The sequence below is a fragment of the Conger conger genome, chromosome 8 (assembly GCF_963514075.1).
Source record: "Conger conger chromosome 8, fConCon1.1, whole genome shotgun sequence".
In the NCBI taxonomy this organism is placed as follows: domain Eukaryota; kingdom Metazoa; phylum Chordata; class Actinopteri; order Anguilliformes; family Congridae; genus Conger; species Conger conger.
This window is the reverse complement of record NC_083767.1, coordinates 12,632,297-12,645,391: the sequence shown is the minus strand read 5'-3', so window position 1 is coordinate 12,645,391 and position 13,095 is coordinate 12,632,297.

Below are 13,095 nucleotides of genomic sequence, written 5' to 3'. Positions count from 1 at the left end.
GAATCTGTGATGGGGCAGGAGGGCTGTGGGCTGGGGTGGGGAGACTGGGAGGCTCGTGACGGTAAGCCACCGGTGGGGTACAGGGGTGGGTGTGGGGGTAATGGGGGTAATTCGAAACGCCATTGTTCTGCTGCTGTGAAGAAAGAACCTCAGGAAGAGGAGCGCTCTCAACTGCAGGCTTCTTCTTGTGTCTGCTGGCTTATTCCACAAAGCTTCTTAGCTTTGCTGACACACACGCGCACACACACACACACAGCTCCCATCACACCTGGCTGCTCTCACTAAGGTGTTCACACACCCCACATCAAAGTTGGAAAATAACATCTTTGCCTTTGTCATTCTTGTGATTTTTAAAATATTCCCTTTTCTGCATATTTTTTTCTAGAAAATGTAGCGCTATTCAAATGACTGGCCTTGACTTGACATTTCCGAGCGAATGCAGTAGGTACAGTCAACCACGTCTGTCAGCAGAGCCCACAGCCGTGCATGAATTTGGCTAATGCAGAAGACTTCCTGTTATACCTCACAATTTATAGAGTGGCAAACACCAACAAGGTCATCCCCATATAGATAATTCACTTATAAATATTTCAAGAGACTTTTTTACTGGACGGCTGTTGTAAAAGCCTCACTTTCCCATCCCCTGAACTGTTATTTCCTGTCAATCATCATGAGAACTTTGCAGTATGGCATCTGAAAGAATTAATTTTAACCATTGCTCTCTCTCATCCACCCAAACAACAGAAGTGATTCATGTTTTGCATTTGTTAATTAAGATAAAGAAAATCATCATTGCACCTGTGTGTTACACTGATAAAGAAAAGGTATTGTGGCGTAACTGACATTACAAAGTTGAGTGAAATATTATAATACAAAAAAATTTATATTCAACTTGGGAAGACTTGAAAATTCCACTAAGACAGGGTGGATGAACTTGACGAGTGTCATTAAAGTGACTGTAAAAGTACATCTGTTAAAGGTTTCTATCTACATTGTATGGAAAGACTATGGCATGTATTAAACATCAGCAACAGCAGAGAAATCAATTGAAGGAGAAACAAACACTTTTATTTCTAAGTTAAGGAGAATTGTTGGTTGAATCTAATATTGTTATTTCTAATAGTGTTGTGTATTTCTAATAGTGTTATTCTAAATCCACAAGTTATTCACCATTCAGCTACTTTGTCAACTATTTGGTTAAAACATAAGCATAATAAGATGGACATGACAAGCTGCTGAGATTTATTGAGAGGGACAATATTGGTGTAGTTACAAACAGTACTTCTCTTATAAACACAAACAATAATTTGTTGAGAGAAATGATGTTGGTGTAGTTACAAACAGTAATTCTCTTATAAACACAATCAATTGTTGAGAGACAATGTTGGTGCAGTTACAAACAGTATTTCTCTTATAGACACAAACTATAATTTGCTGTGAGAGACAATGTTGGTTCAGTTACAAACAGTACTTCTCTTACAGAGACAAACTATCATCTGCTGAGAGACAATATTGGTGCAGTTACAAACAATACTTATCTTATAAACACAAACAATTGTTTGCTGAGAGAGACAATGTTGGTGTAGTTACAAACAATACTTCTCTTATAAAAACAATCATTTGTTGAGAAAGACAACATTGGTGCAGTTACAAACAGTACTTCTCTTGTAAACACAAACTATCATTTGTTGCCAAAGAAGCAAAACATTGAGTTGAGCCAACCAGTCAAGAAACATTGAGAAGAGAAAGATTGATGAAAGCTTGCCTGCGCATCATGTTGTCCTTTCCCCCATAAAGGCAGGTCTGGGCTGATGGAGACAGCTAGGGTGTGGAACAGTATGTGAGATGAACTCTGTGGTGACTGGATAAATCACCCTATCGCAGAGGCATTCGATGCATTGCTTTTAAATCTGTGCTCATTTGTAAAACTGAGCACAAGAGATAACTGTTTTTTCATTGGCACCGGCTAATTGCTTTGACTTTTCGCCTGTTTATTAGTTCATTAGCTTTCATTAGAGGCAAGATGTTATAATGTTATTGAATTGCATTTACTTAGCCCAAAAAATCCCTGTCTGTTTAAAGCACTAATTTTAAGAAATTACTTTTTGGTAGCTTTATGATGATAAGAGAGTGCATCAATAATCATGAGTGACACCTGAGGTACATAAGCTTGTTCCAGCCCTGGCCAGATGAATGCTAATATGCAGTGTAGTGGGTAGTGCGTTTGAGTGGAATCCTCTGCAGAACCATCACAGATTTTATCCTCGAGTACTGAGAGCTTTAGGCATGTTGATACACCACACAGTCAAATGCTCAGTGCTATTTCATATCTAAAAATAGTTTATTTTAGTCCAAAATTGATAAAATGTGCTTAACCAGAATAAAATGTGCTCAAGTTTTCAATGCATATATTTTGCTTTGAAGCTGAATGATGCAAAGGGTGTGCTGCTATCCTTTTTGCACGTATATAGTATGATGCATTAGCACTCGCAAACAACAATACAACATAACAATTCCAGTATTATTATTATTATTATTATTATTATTATTATTATTATTATTTATTTAAGTGGTCAAGGTTGCAATTCTTGTACACATAGGGAATGTTTACAGTGAAAGACTCATTCCATACTCTGGTATTAGAGACTTCCCAGAACGTTACTTAGAACAATGTGTAATTTGATAGCCTGCCACATAAGAAAATAATATTATTTAAAAAGTCATACATTTCAGCTTATAACACACATCTGACATATTGGAAACCCTGTACAAACTGAAGTCTTTGGTAAGAACACATTGGACTGGTTCAGTTCTACCAAATGTCCATTTACATTTGATTAATGCATTATAATGTAAATCTCTCTCTCTCTCTCTCTCTCTCTCTCTCTCTCTCTCTCTCTCTCTCTCTCTCTCTTTCTCTTTCTCTTTCTCCCTCTTGCTCTCTCTCACACTCATTATTTAGGCATTATTAGCTCAGCAGGTGCAGTAATAAGCAAAACAAACTAAAAAGATAACATATGTAACAAATAGGACCGTTTGTTTAAATCTCTTCATTAACATTAAGGGCAGTCCACAAAGTGAAAGAACAGCCCCTAAACTGTTGCGTATAATGGGGAGCGCATAAGTTTTTGCTTACTCGCCAAATTCCGCGGTCCTTCAGGAATAAACATTGCGAGAAAGAGTTCTGATGTTTTCACTGCCTCCTGATTTGATTTACACCCGCAGAGAATCACATGTACGGAAACACACCAGCAGAAACGCCAGGCTTGTGTCAACAGACCACAGCGACTGCCTGGAATTCTTAATAGGCCGGGCATACGAGGAGAGTCTCCATTGTCCCTTCTGACTTGTTAGGCCTGATTTCTCTACATTAACAGAGGGTGTTTAAGTTATTGCCTATTGTCTCCAAATCAGGCTGGCTCTGCCCCTTTGGGCTTACACGATTTAAGGATGCAGCTAGCCTAGAAACAAGGCATTAACAACTCCGGACTCCAAATACATTTATCAGGAGCAAAACTGGGAGAGTGCTTACCATTTAAAAGTGATAATGACTCAAGAAAAATATTAAGCTGACAACATACTGGGGAAAAGAGCACTTAGTAGAATTTATGTGGTTTTTTTTTAGATTAAAAAATATAAATGAATTTCAATATTAGCTCACACTGTAAGGACGTTTAACTACCAGTATTCTGAACATAGAAAATAGGTCATTTTTATAAAGAATAAAAATAATCTCATTTTCTTTGTTAATAAGCTAGAGCTGTGAAATAGCTGCATAAAAGTAGGTGCTTAAGACTTCAAAAGATGTAAAAATTCACACAGGTAAATTACAGTGACACAAATATCATCTTCATGGGAATATCATAACAAGCAAATAGCTTTCACAAATAATGAATTTGAGTTGATAACAGGATAAAATAAGAAAAGTCAATGACAAGTTAGAATTAATTTGCTGTCTTGCATAAAATATGTGTACCTGTCAAAATGTAAATAAGAAATAACACGAATGAGGTGATTTCAAACGATGCCTTATCTTTCCTTTCTTGTGTTCGCTAAAATTAATTCGCGCTGCTCTCACATGGGTTCAAACTGCAAAGCTGTTTTCTGTAATTAACCCGGAGAGAACACAGCTGACAGGGTCAACACCTCTGTCCCATGTGGACACTCAGTGTGTTTCCCTTAGTTACATTTAAAGCTTGTCAGAATGTGTTTTTTATCTTAAGACTATTGATGCTTTGTACTGCCTTGCTCTCTCTGTGCAGTGAGACTTTGAAACAGAATGCCTCGGTCCCCAGAGTCCACGGTAGACGGTATGCATATTACATTGAAACTGTATACACTTCATTCCATTAGGGCAGTGGTCACTAACCCTGTTCCTGGAGCTCTACTGTCCTGTAGGTTTTCACTCCAACCCTAACAAACCACACCTCATTCAACAGCCACAGATCTGCATTAAGCTGATAATTAGTTGAGTCAGGTGTGCCAAATTATGGTTGAAATAAAAACCTACAGGATGGTAGATCTCCAGGAACAGGGTTGGTTACCACTGCTTTAGGTCTGAACCTAAAGGAAGCACAGGACAGCACTGATTAAACTTTTAACATTAAAAATATCAGATTTATGGTTTAAACATGTTTAAGAGCATACCTACACACATTTTTCAGACATGAGCAGTTTTGTGAAAGTGATCTTATGTTCTAATGCTTCAACAAGTTTTCTTTTTGTTGAATAAAAAGGCTATTCAAAGGCTGCCTCAGTACGTTTTGTAGCATATTGTCTAATGTCATTTTGTTTCCGTATTGAAACACAATTGAAGAGTTAACTGAAGGGAAGGAAAATTGTAGAAAAATTCTCCTCACGTTTTGGGAAACACGTGAAATATTCAATTGCTGTCTTGAAATTGTGCGTGAAGCATGTTGCGCATTTTCAATACACGTCATATCAGGAAACTGTTAATGAGTGATCTAATGCAATAAGCATTCTGTGTTTTTCCAGTTGTTGACTTTCGTCTTACCTTTACTTAGATATCAGCGTATTCCCACTCCTTATACCATACACCGGTATATATTATACGTGAGGTAAAGTGCGGTACCAGTATAACTGAACTTTATAACTGAACTATATAAGTGACAACTGTATACTGTTAGTACAAGCAATACTCCTGCAGGCATATGCAGTGTGACAGAGAGTAACATGCTGAACGTGCAAGTATCCTGTGCAAGTCTAAGCCCCTTTCAGTTTTCTTTCCATTTTGTTTTTGTTTTTTTTAATTTACATGATTTGTGATTCTAAGCATTTTCCAAAGAGGTTGTAAAATAAATCTCGGTGTAACCTCAAATAAAGAACTTGAAAATGATATTTTGGTGTCTAGCATTCTGTCAAGAAACAAATAGCACAGTGGACTGCAGACTTATTACACTTGTAAAGCTGTCCTTGGGAAAGAATATTTTAAATAAACAGTGCATGCTAAAATCAATTTCTAAATATTAAGGACAAAGTGCATTGTGGTTTGGCTGAATTTATTTGTCTTGGCAGCATAAAGTCTCCACCCATATTTGAGTGGGTTCACACAGGAATGTCCAGAATTATATGCACAGACCACAATAAAGTACATCTAGAATTCATTGCTTTGAGTCTAAGCTATGCTATTAGTCACCTCTGAAAAGCAGTCTATAGCAGTAAGACATGACTGGGTACTTCTCACTGAGGTAGTATGGCAGCTAGAATGCTGGTGATCTGTAGACAGTTCTACCAAGCAGTTGTGGAATTCTGGGAAGCCTGGCGTTTCAGAACCCCTTTAAAACCCCTTGGTCCCTTTTTGGGATTCACACCCATGGTTAGTAACCTGCCCATGCAGTACAGTTATGTAGCTGTCGCTTTTATCCATGTACAGTTGATTAGAATAGGCAGGGGCCAATCCCTGCTGTGGGGTTAAGGGCCTTGCTCAAGGGCCCAACAGCTGGGCTACAGGCTGCTGAAAGTGCCACACAACTTCTAGGTAAAATTTTTCAATGGTGGGCCATTGCCTTTTCTTTCCATTAGTGCTAGCTATCCTGTAGTACACTGTGCACTGTGGATCCTGTAGTACATTGTGTGAAGATTAGCTGTTAGTTTGTGGTTGAGTAGAGTTTCAGAAAAGATCTGGTGTTCAGATGAGGTCTTCCCTCAGCAGGTGGGGGTGGGCGCAGGTAACGAGCACCGACAGCAGAGCCTAGCACAGTCGACTTTCCAAAAAGAAGAAGAAAAAAACGTGAAGACTAACCTCTAATCTGCGTGTTTTCTCTGAGCTTGCACACCAGGACCATTGCTTATGTTTGGGACTACTAAAGACTGCACATTTTTTGATAAATCTTCCCAAGAGATACCCCCTTTCTCTTTTCCGTTCTTCTGCTTTCCGGCATGGGTATTAACAAGTGTTTCTCAGATCCGTCTCGGCACCTGAGCTGCAATTACCCCCCGAGCATTTACATGACGCGACCAGGGGGAGGCTGCTTCACACCTCTCTTCCCACAGCGGGATCCACTCATTGAGTGGGGTCACTCACAATAGTTGGCAAGTATTGGGTTGGGCTGTCAGCTATTAAAAACCCCAAATTACATGGGACTTTCTCGGGTGAATATATAGATTTTCCTGACAAAAGCCCCATTATTCTGACCTTAACGGAGAACACTTTAAACAGGCAGGGGCTAAAAACGGAGCAGGTTTCTGCTTGAGTGGCCAGAATTGTGAGACTTGCGGAGTGGTTTGAAGGGATGCGCTTGTTTACTGCCGTATGACACGGCTGCCCTGCGGAGAGGGAGGCGCAGGCCCTGAACCCTGTTATTATTAACAAGGACAAAAAGAACAAGCACAACCAGCAAAGTGACAAGTATGGATTTACTGCTGGATATTCACACAAGACATCGGATACGCCGAGGCCCTTAAAAATAAAGCCAAAACAAACTTTCTCGTAATGAAAGGCGGCGGACGCAAAGCCTGACTGATCTGCGAGACTTTCCTACCGTGTCCAAGTTGTTGGGATTAATTCTTTGGCTTTCGGTTCCTGTAGGTATTTACTCATTGGGTGCTAATAACTGACTATTATGAGGATTTGTTTTACTGTGCTGTACAATGCAGTGAAAGATGTGGTAGATTAGTTACAGTAGACGGATGATCAAGTATACTCCAAGAGAGTGTGATTTTTATACATTAAACTGACCATATTTCATGCCATATCGCAATGTTCTCATCTAAATTCATAATGACAAATATCAGTTGCTTCCTTATTTTCAAATATGCATTTTTCTATTTAACATACAGTACATATCCTTCAGCTAAAAAGGCTTGTCATCTAATATATTAATGAACTGTGATATCAATATTTAATCACAAGGATCAAATAAGGCCAATGTTAAAGATGTTAAAGTGATCACTGGGTGTATATTGAATAAAACATCTTCTGTATATTCAACATATTTAGCAAAGTATATATATATATATTTTATATATATATATAGTTTTATTCAATATACACCCAGTGATCACTTTATCACCACCTGTACACCAGCTTGTTAATGCAAATACTTAATCAGCCCATCATTTGGCAGCAACTAAATGCAGATGTGGTCAAGAGGTTCAGCTGTTTTTCAGACCAAATGTTAGAATGGGGAAGAAATGTGGTTTAAGTTACTTTGACCATGGAATGATTGTTGGTGCCAGACAGGGTGGTTTGAGTATCTCAGAAAATGCTGATCTCCTGATTTCTATAATTTGCAGACAATGGCGTGAAAAACAAAAACATCCAGTGAGCAGCAGTTCCGCTGGCGGAAAAGCATTGCGTTTCATGAACAGTGACAAAATAAAAAAATAAAAAAAATTCTCTAAGGGTTAAAAAAAGGTCACAGGTTGACAAATGACATCAACAAATGACAATGCTGTTGGCGAAGGCACACAGGAAGTAGGGCTAAGGGGGGGAGGGGGGGGTTGGTTGGACAGTGAAGGTCAAAAAAATTAAACAGCTGATTGGTTTAGGGGAGAGTACGGGTCCTGCCGCAGCACTTTAGCAGACCACTCCTGCTGCTTCATTACTTTCAGAGACAGTTAGTGTGGGAGGGAGTCTCACTGCTAAAAAGGTCAGGACGGAAGAGCGGGCGGGTTTGAATGGCATCGCTCGGTAATTCAGCTCCTACGAGGTCATCAGCGTCCGCGCCCTGGACGCTGCGCCCCTTCAGCTTTCACGTTCTCCTCTCCCTCTGTGTGCCTGGCACCGTCTGCCAGCCCCGCGCCTGGTCTTCAACACGTTTATTTTCATTTGAATACGGTGTATGTCTGAGTTTTAGACTGTAAAATTCACCATTAACTCTAACATAACTGTGTGCATTTGTATGTGTGGGTGTGTCTATGTGTGACAGGATTTCTGTAAAGAGAATATTGCTCCTTTGCAATAAGAAGATAAAACAATCATAACAACAAAACATTACTTTCACCTGCAATGGTGAATAAAATTAATAGAATTTAGTCAGTGACTAAATTCATTGGAATTTAATATATATATTTGAATGGATTGACGGCCATCGTCCACACCCACCTGTTTTATGCAAATAAAGATTTTGTTGTGAGGTTTTTTTTCGGTTTAAATATGCGGCTGGTATTCACATTGACAGCCCCAATCCCTTACTGTGCTGCATTGTTGCATTGCCTGTTCTGTTCCTTACCTGAACAGGGATTTTATTATCCCTCCTGATATAATTATGCTGGGGGCATACAACGAGGAAAGAATAAACACCCAAATCATGCTTTCAATTGACTTAATTAACAAGTTTCTGCAGATTATAAATCCCAGCGTCCTCTGCTCCGGCTTGTCGAGCTCCCGCCCTGGGTCCCTGCCGGCTGGAAGAGGACACAGACCTTGAGCTTCACAGGTGCATCGTGGGACAGCAAGGCCAGGACACACTCGAGCGGGTCTCAACACCGTATTAAGAAGAGCAGGCAAAATCAAAGTAATTGTAATTGAGAAGACTAATAATTAATTATATATGTTTTCTTTTTTTTTCTTCTTTTTTTTTTTTTAAACAGAATACCAAAAGAAGAACACAGAGAAGTACCACAGAGCAACCTCTAAAGGCCTCTGTGTGACTTGCTAATGAGTATATTCATTTACATTTACATTGTTTCTTTCACAATAATGATGTCCCATTAGGGAAGACTAAAGGGTTATAGATTCAGAAATGCAGGAGGCCTCATTACGGCGAAGGGGATGGAGGCTAGTCTAATTGCTCTATGAGGACCCCCAGGTTACACTTGATAGGACAAGGGGAAACAATTGGGACATGATTTCTCTTTCTTTGAAATACTTAAACACATGGTAAAGCAGTCGGAACAATATGCTCCAAGAATACAAATACAGTGGGAGAACCTTTAGCGTGTAAATTGACCAGATGGTTTGTGAAACTCATAATGTAATGAGGCTTAGTCAAAAATGTTTGCAAGAACCACGTTTTTTTGAAGTATCGAATGTTGACTGGAGCAATAAGGGGGAAATGTTTAAGAAAATTAGGTATTAAATAGAAACATCAAGACATGCAGTCGAGGAGGGTAGAAATTATGTATACTACCCTACAGCTTTTAACCTGCTACTTGTGCTCCTAGGAACAAAATTTTAGTTTATGATATATTATAATATTAAAAGGATTTACAGAACGCACACTCAAACTCACACAAGCGCACACGCACACAGACATACAGTATATATAAAATACACGAGATCACACTTGAGAATTGTCTGTTAAAAAAAAGCGGTAAGTTCACAGTGGGTTCAATTATATCAGGCTGGTACAGATACCGAATGGCCCAGATGTATTCTGTCTGGTCCCCCAGCACACAGGCCCCTGCTACAGCTCCGCAACATGTACGGAGGAGCGGCAAATTTAATGTAATGTCATTGGAATGGGCTGTCTGGAGCTCTTTCATGTTCTGCCAGCTTTGACTTGCAGGGGAGCCTCAGGACAAGCCACTCGCAGCATTGAAGTGCCTGGCAGCTGGCTAGCGGCGGTGTCCTCTCTGGGCTCGGCATATGCTATAATGACTTTACAAACATTTGGAGCGTTGCTTAAGAAATGTGTTTTGGAGAAAACAGACGTTATTTATAGAGGGGCTGTGACACCAGCACCAGCTCCCAAGGAAGGCTTCAAAAAGCCTGTAGAGCAGAGTCTGGAACAGACAGTCATCAATGGGGCTCTTCACAATCTCTACAGTGTGCCGTGGGCGGTCAGGGCTCCGAGATCACTGCTTCGCGCCCTGGGTGAACTGCGCTGTGTATTGTGGGATATAGCCACTTTAAAGTCGGCCCTTTTTCAAAAGTGGCGCAGGCTAGATTTTTTTTTTGTTACGGAATGTGTGTTTAGTTTAGAAACGCATCGAGAAATTCACATCTTACAGACGATGGGGGAAAGGACTTTTGGGAGATATCCATAGCTCTCTCCCTGCCTTTCAGCTTTGACACAATCCATTTCCAGCGTTGAATCTGAGGCGTGCGACTGGCCCTTGCGCAAGGTGGTGTGTGTCACGATTGTTACAGTTCTGTACTAACACACAGTCTTTTAACTGTAAGTTTCAAAGATTGGGAGTGTTCAAAAATCAGAAAAGCAGTGAAATGCTATACAGCAGCAAAAAACTTTAAAATGATTGAATATTGGATGATGTCAGAATCTACCCCGTATGTTGGTTGAAATTGAATTTCTGAAGCCTCATTTTGAAGGGGGAACTACAATATTTGCCATATTCTCTGTAGGTGCATTGCGAGGCAAACTCCTCAAAGGAATTAATTGTATTCACAATATTGCTGTGTAGCCACAACTTAAAACTATGTTGCTGTCTACATTGCTACAGTGCTTAACACTGTTCCCATGTTTTTTAACCACATACAGATATAATATTTCAGTTCCAGCCTGTTTCTATTTTCAATCTCTATGTTTGACTCATCCAGCTTGTATGGGTAGGTTTTCACATCATTCCTTCTAGCATCTGTAAAAGATGTCATAGGTAATAAAAGTTTTTAAAAGAAGACATTCATAGTCCACTGTAGAATGTAGTTTGTATAAGGGATTAGTAATACTGTAGTACAGTAAAGTCACTTCAAAGATCCCTTTATCCTGTGTGAGTAACAACATATTACCACATCCACTAACCCCAATGCAGAAGAGAATATATAAATTAGAACACTAAAAATAATAATAAAACTGTAAACATAGACCCCACCAAAACCTGGAACATGGACTGAAGTAAAAAGTGCTGTTCAGGGCTCTACAGTGTGCAGGGAACTCAGTAATCCTGCATTGTGGAATAAGCTCCAGGACAAGCATTAGCCAAACACAATGAAACATTTCAATGCATTAAAAAGCGACATTTTGCAATTAAAAGAGCACAAAAAATATTTAATTTCAAATTAAATATGCAGCCTTTACATCATTCAGTATGTTTGTCAAGATTTTCAGGTTTATGTGCGAATATATATTTGCTTTTGAGGAGTATATTTCATTCACGTGACCTCAAATTTATGACCTTGCTGACCAATAGATTCGATCTATGCACAAATACTACGTGTATTTTGGAGAGCCTTGTGGACTGCATTAAATCTAGTTAACCTGGTTAATCTTTCATCAATAACAGTATTGTTCTTTACTGGCTTCACCTTCCACTTATACATTAAGGGGCCTTTTAGTTTTTTGAAAAGGCTAATACAAACTAACAATTACTAAAACAAGTTGATAAAAAAGGTGCCAGATAATTATATATTTCTGATAAACCAGAATAACAACATTCAGACTTAAAAATCCAGTTTCGGACACTGTCCTCAGTTCATAACACTGTACTTTCATACTGCACTAAGGCTATGCTAATTGAATGGACAAGCAAGGTTTTAGTCTTGTGTAGACACTGTTGACTCTGTATCCCATCACATTACATAGTAAATACATATTTATCAAGTTATCATGGTATGTGTGCTGTACGTATGCATGGACAGAAAACAGCTATTCTCTTACAGTACAAGGGACTGATAACATTGCCAATATTTCATTGCCAAATTATGAATGAAAAATGTATTCATAGCTAAATATTGAAACACGCTTCAGCTATAGCCTATAAAAATACAGCTTTGGGTAACACCCACATAAAAAAGTCATAATAGTTTATGGTCCTACCGTTGACTTATATTCTCATTGTTTAACCACACGCTTTTTGAGAGGTTGGCCCATTTGCACACAGCCATAAAGTAAGGGCAATGAGGAATTATAACATATTCATATAGCCTCTGAATTCCCATGAGCTTCACAACTGTTTCAGAACCATAATGTTTAAAACAATGTAATCACACATTTCTGTGATGTGCAGACATAGCAGTTTTCATTTTCATATGTTATCCCCTGGGGAAATGCTATGATATTCACATGTTATCTTATACTCTAATTTAAACTGTATTTAGTTTGCAGAGGCAAACGGCTGCTTGCAGCAGTTCAGTGATTAGTAGTAGTATAAGTAGTATACCAGTTCTATTGCCTACTACAGGAAGAAAGCTATTAAAAACTTAGCAAATAATTCATTTATCATTTACAGTAGTGAGACATGATTCATCTCGTTTTGCCAAATCCACTGTACTTTTACATGGATGCAGTGTGTACTTTCTTATTACTGGTGACAAAATGTGGATGAAGGCCAAGGAGCAAGCCCCCACCCCAAACACACACACACACACACACAAACAAATACACATTCATATACATTTTAATCGTAATTACTGGTGTACTGCTCCCTTTGTTCCCGCAGATGGTACTGCGAAGGTCTCAATGTGGCCCACTGCATTGTCAACTCTTTTCAGAAGGAATCCAGTTGAAGGAAAAAAAATGAAGGTAACCGAAGAATTGCTTATGTACAATCTCCAAAGCGCTAACTACGCATTCTGTGATAGCATATAATTATTACAGTCTGACAAGGAGGCATTGGCACCTGTGTTTTCAGGGAGTCAGGTAATGAAAAAACAACAACACTGTCATCACCTCACCATTCCTGATTGCATTATCAAAACTGCAGCCGAGTTTGGCATCTGGGTGTGACCTTGTT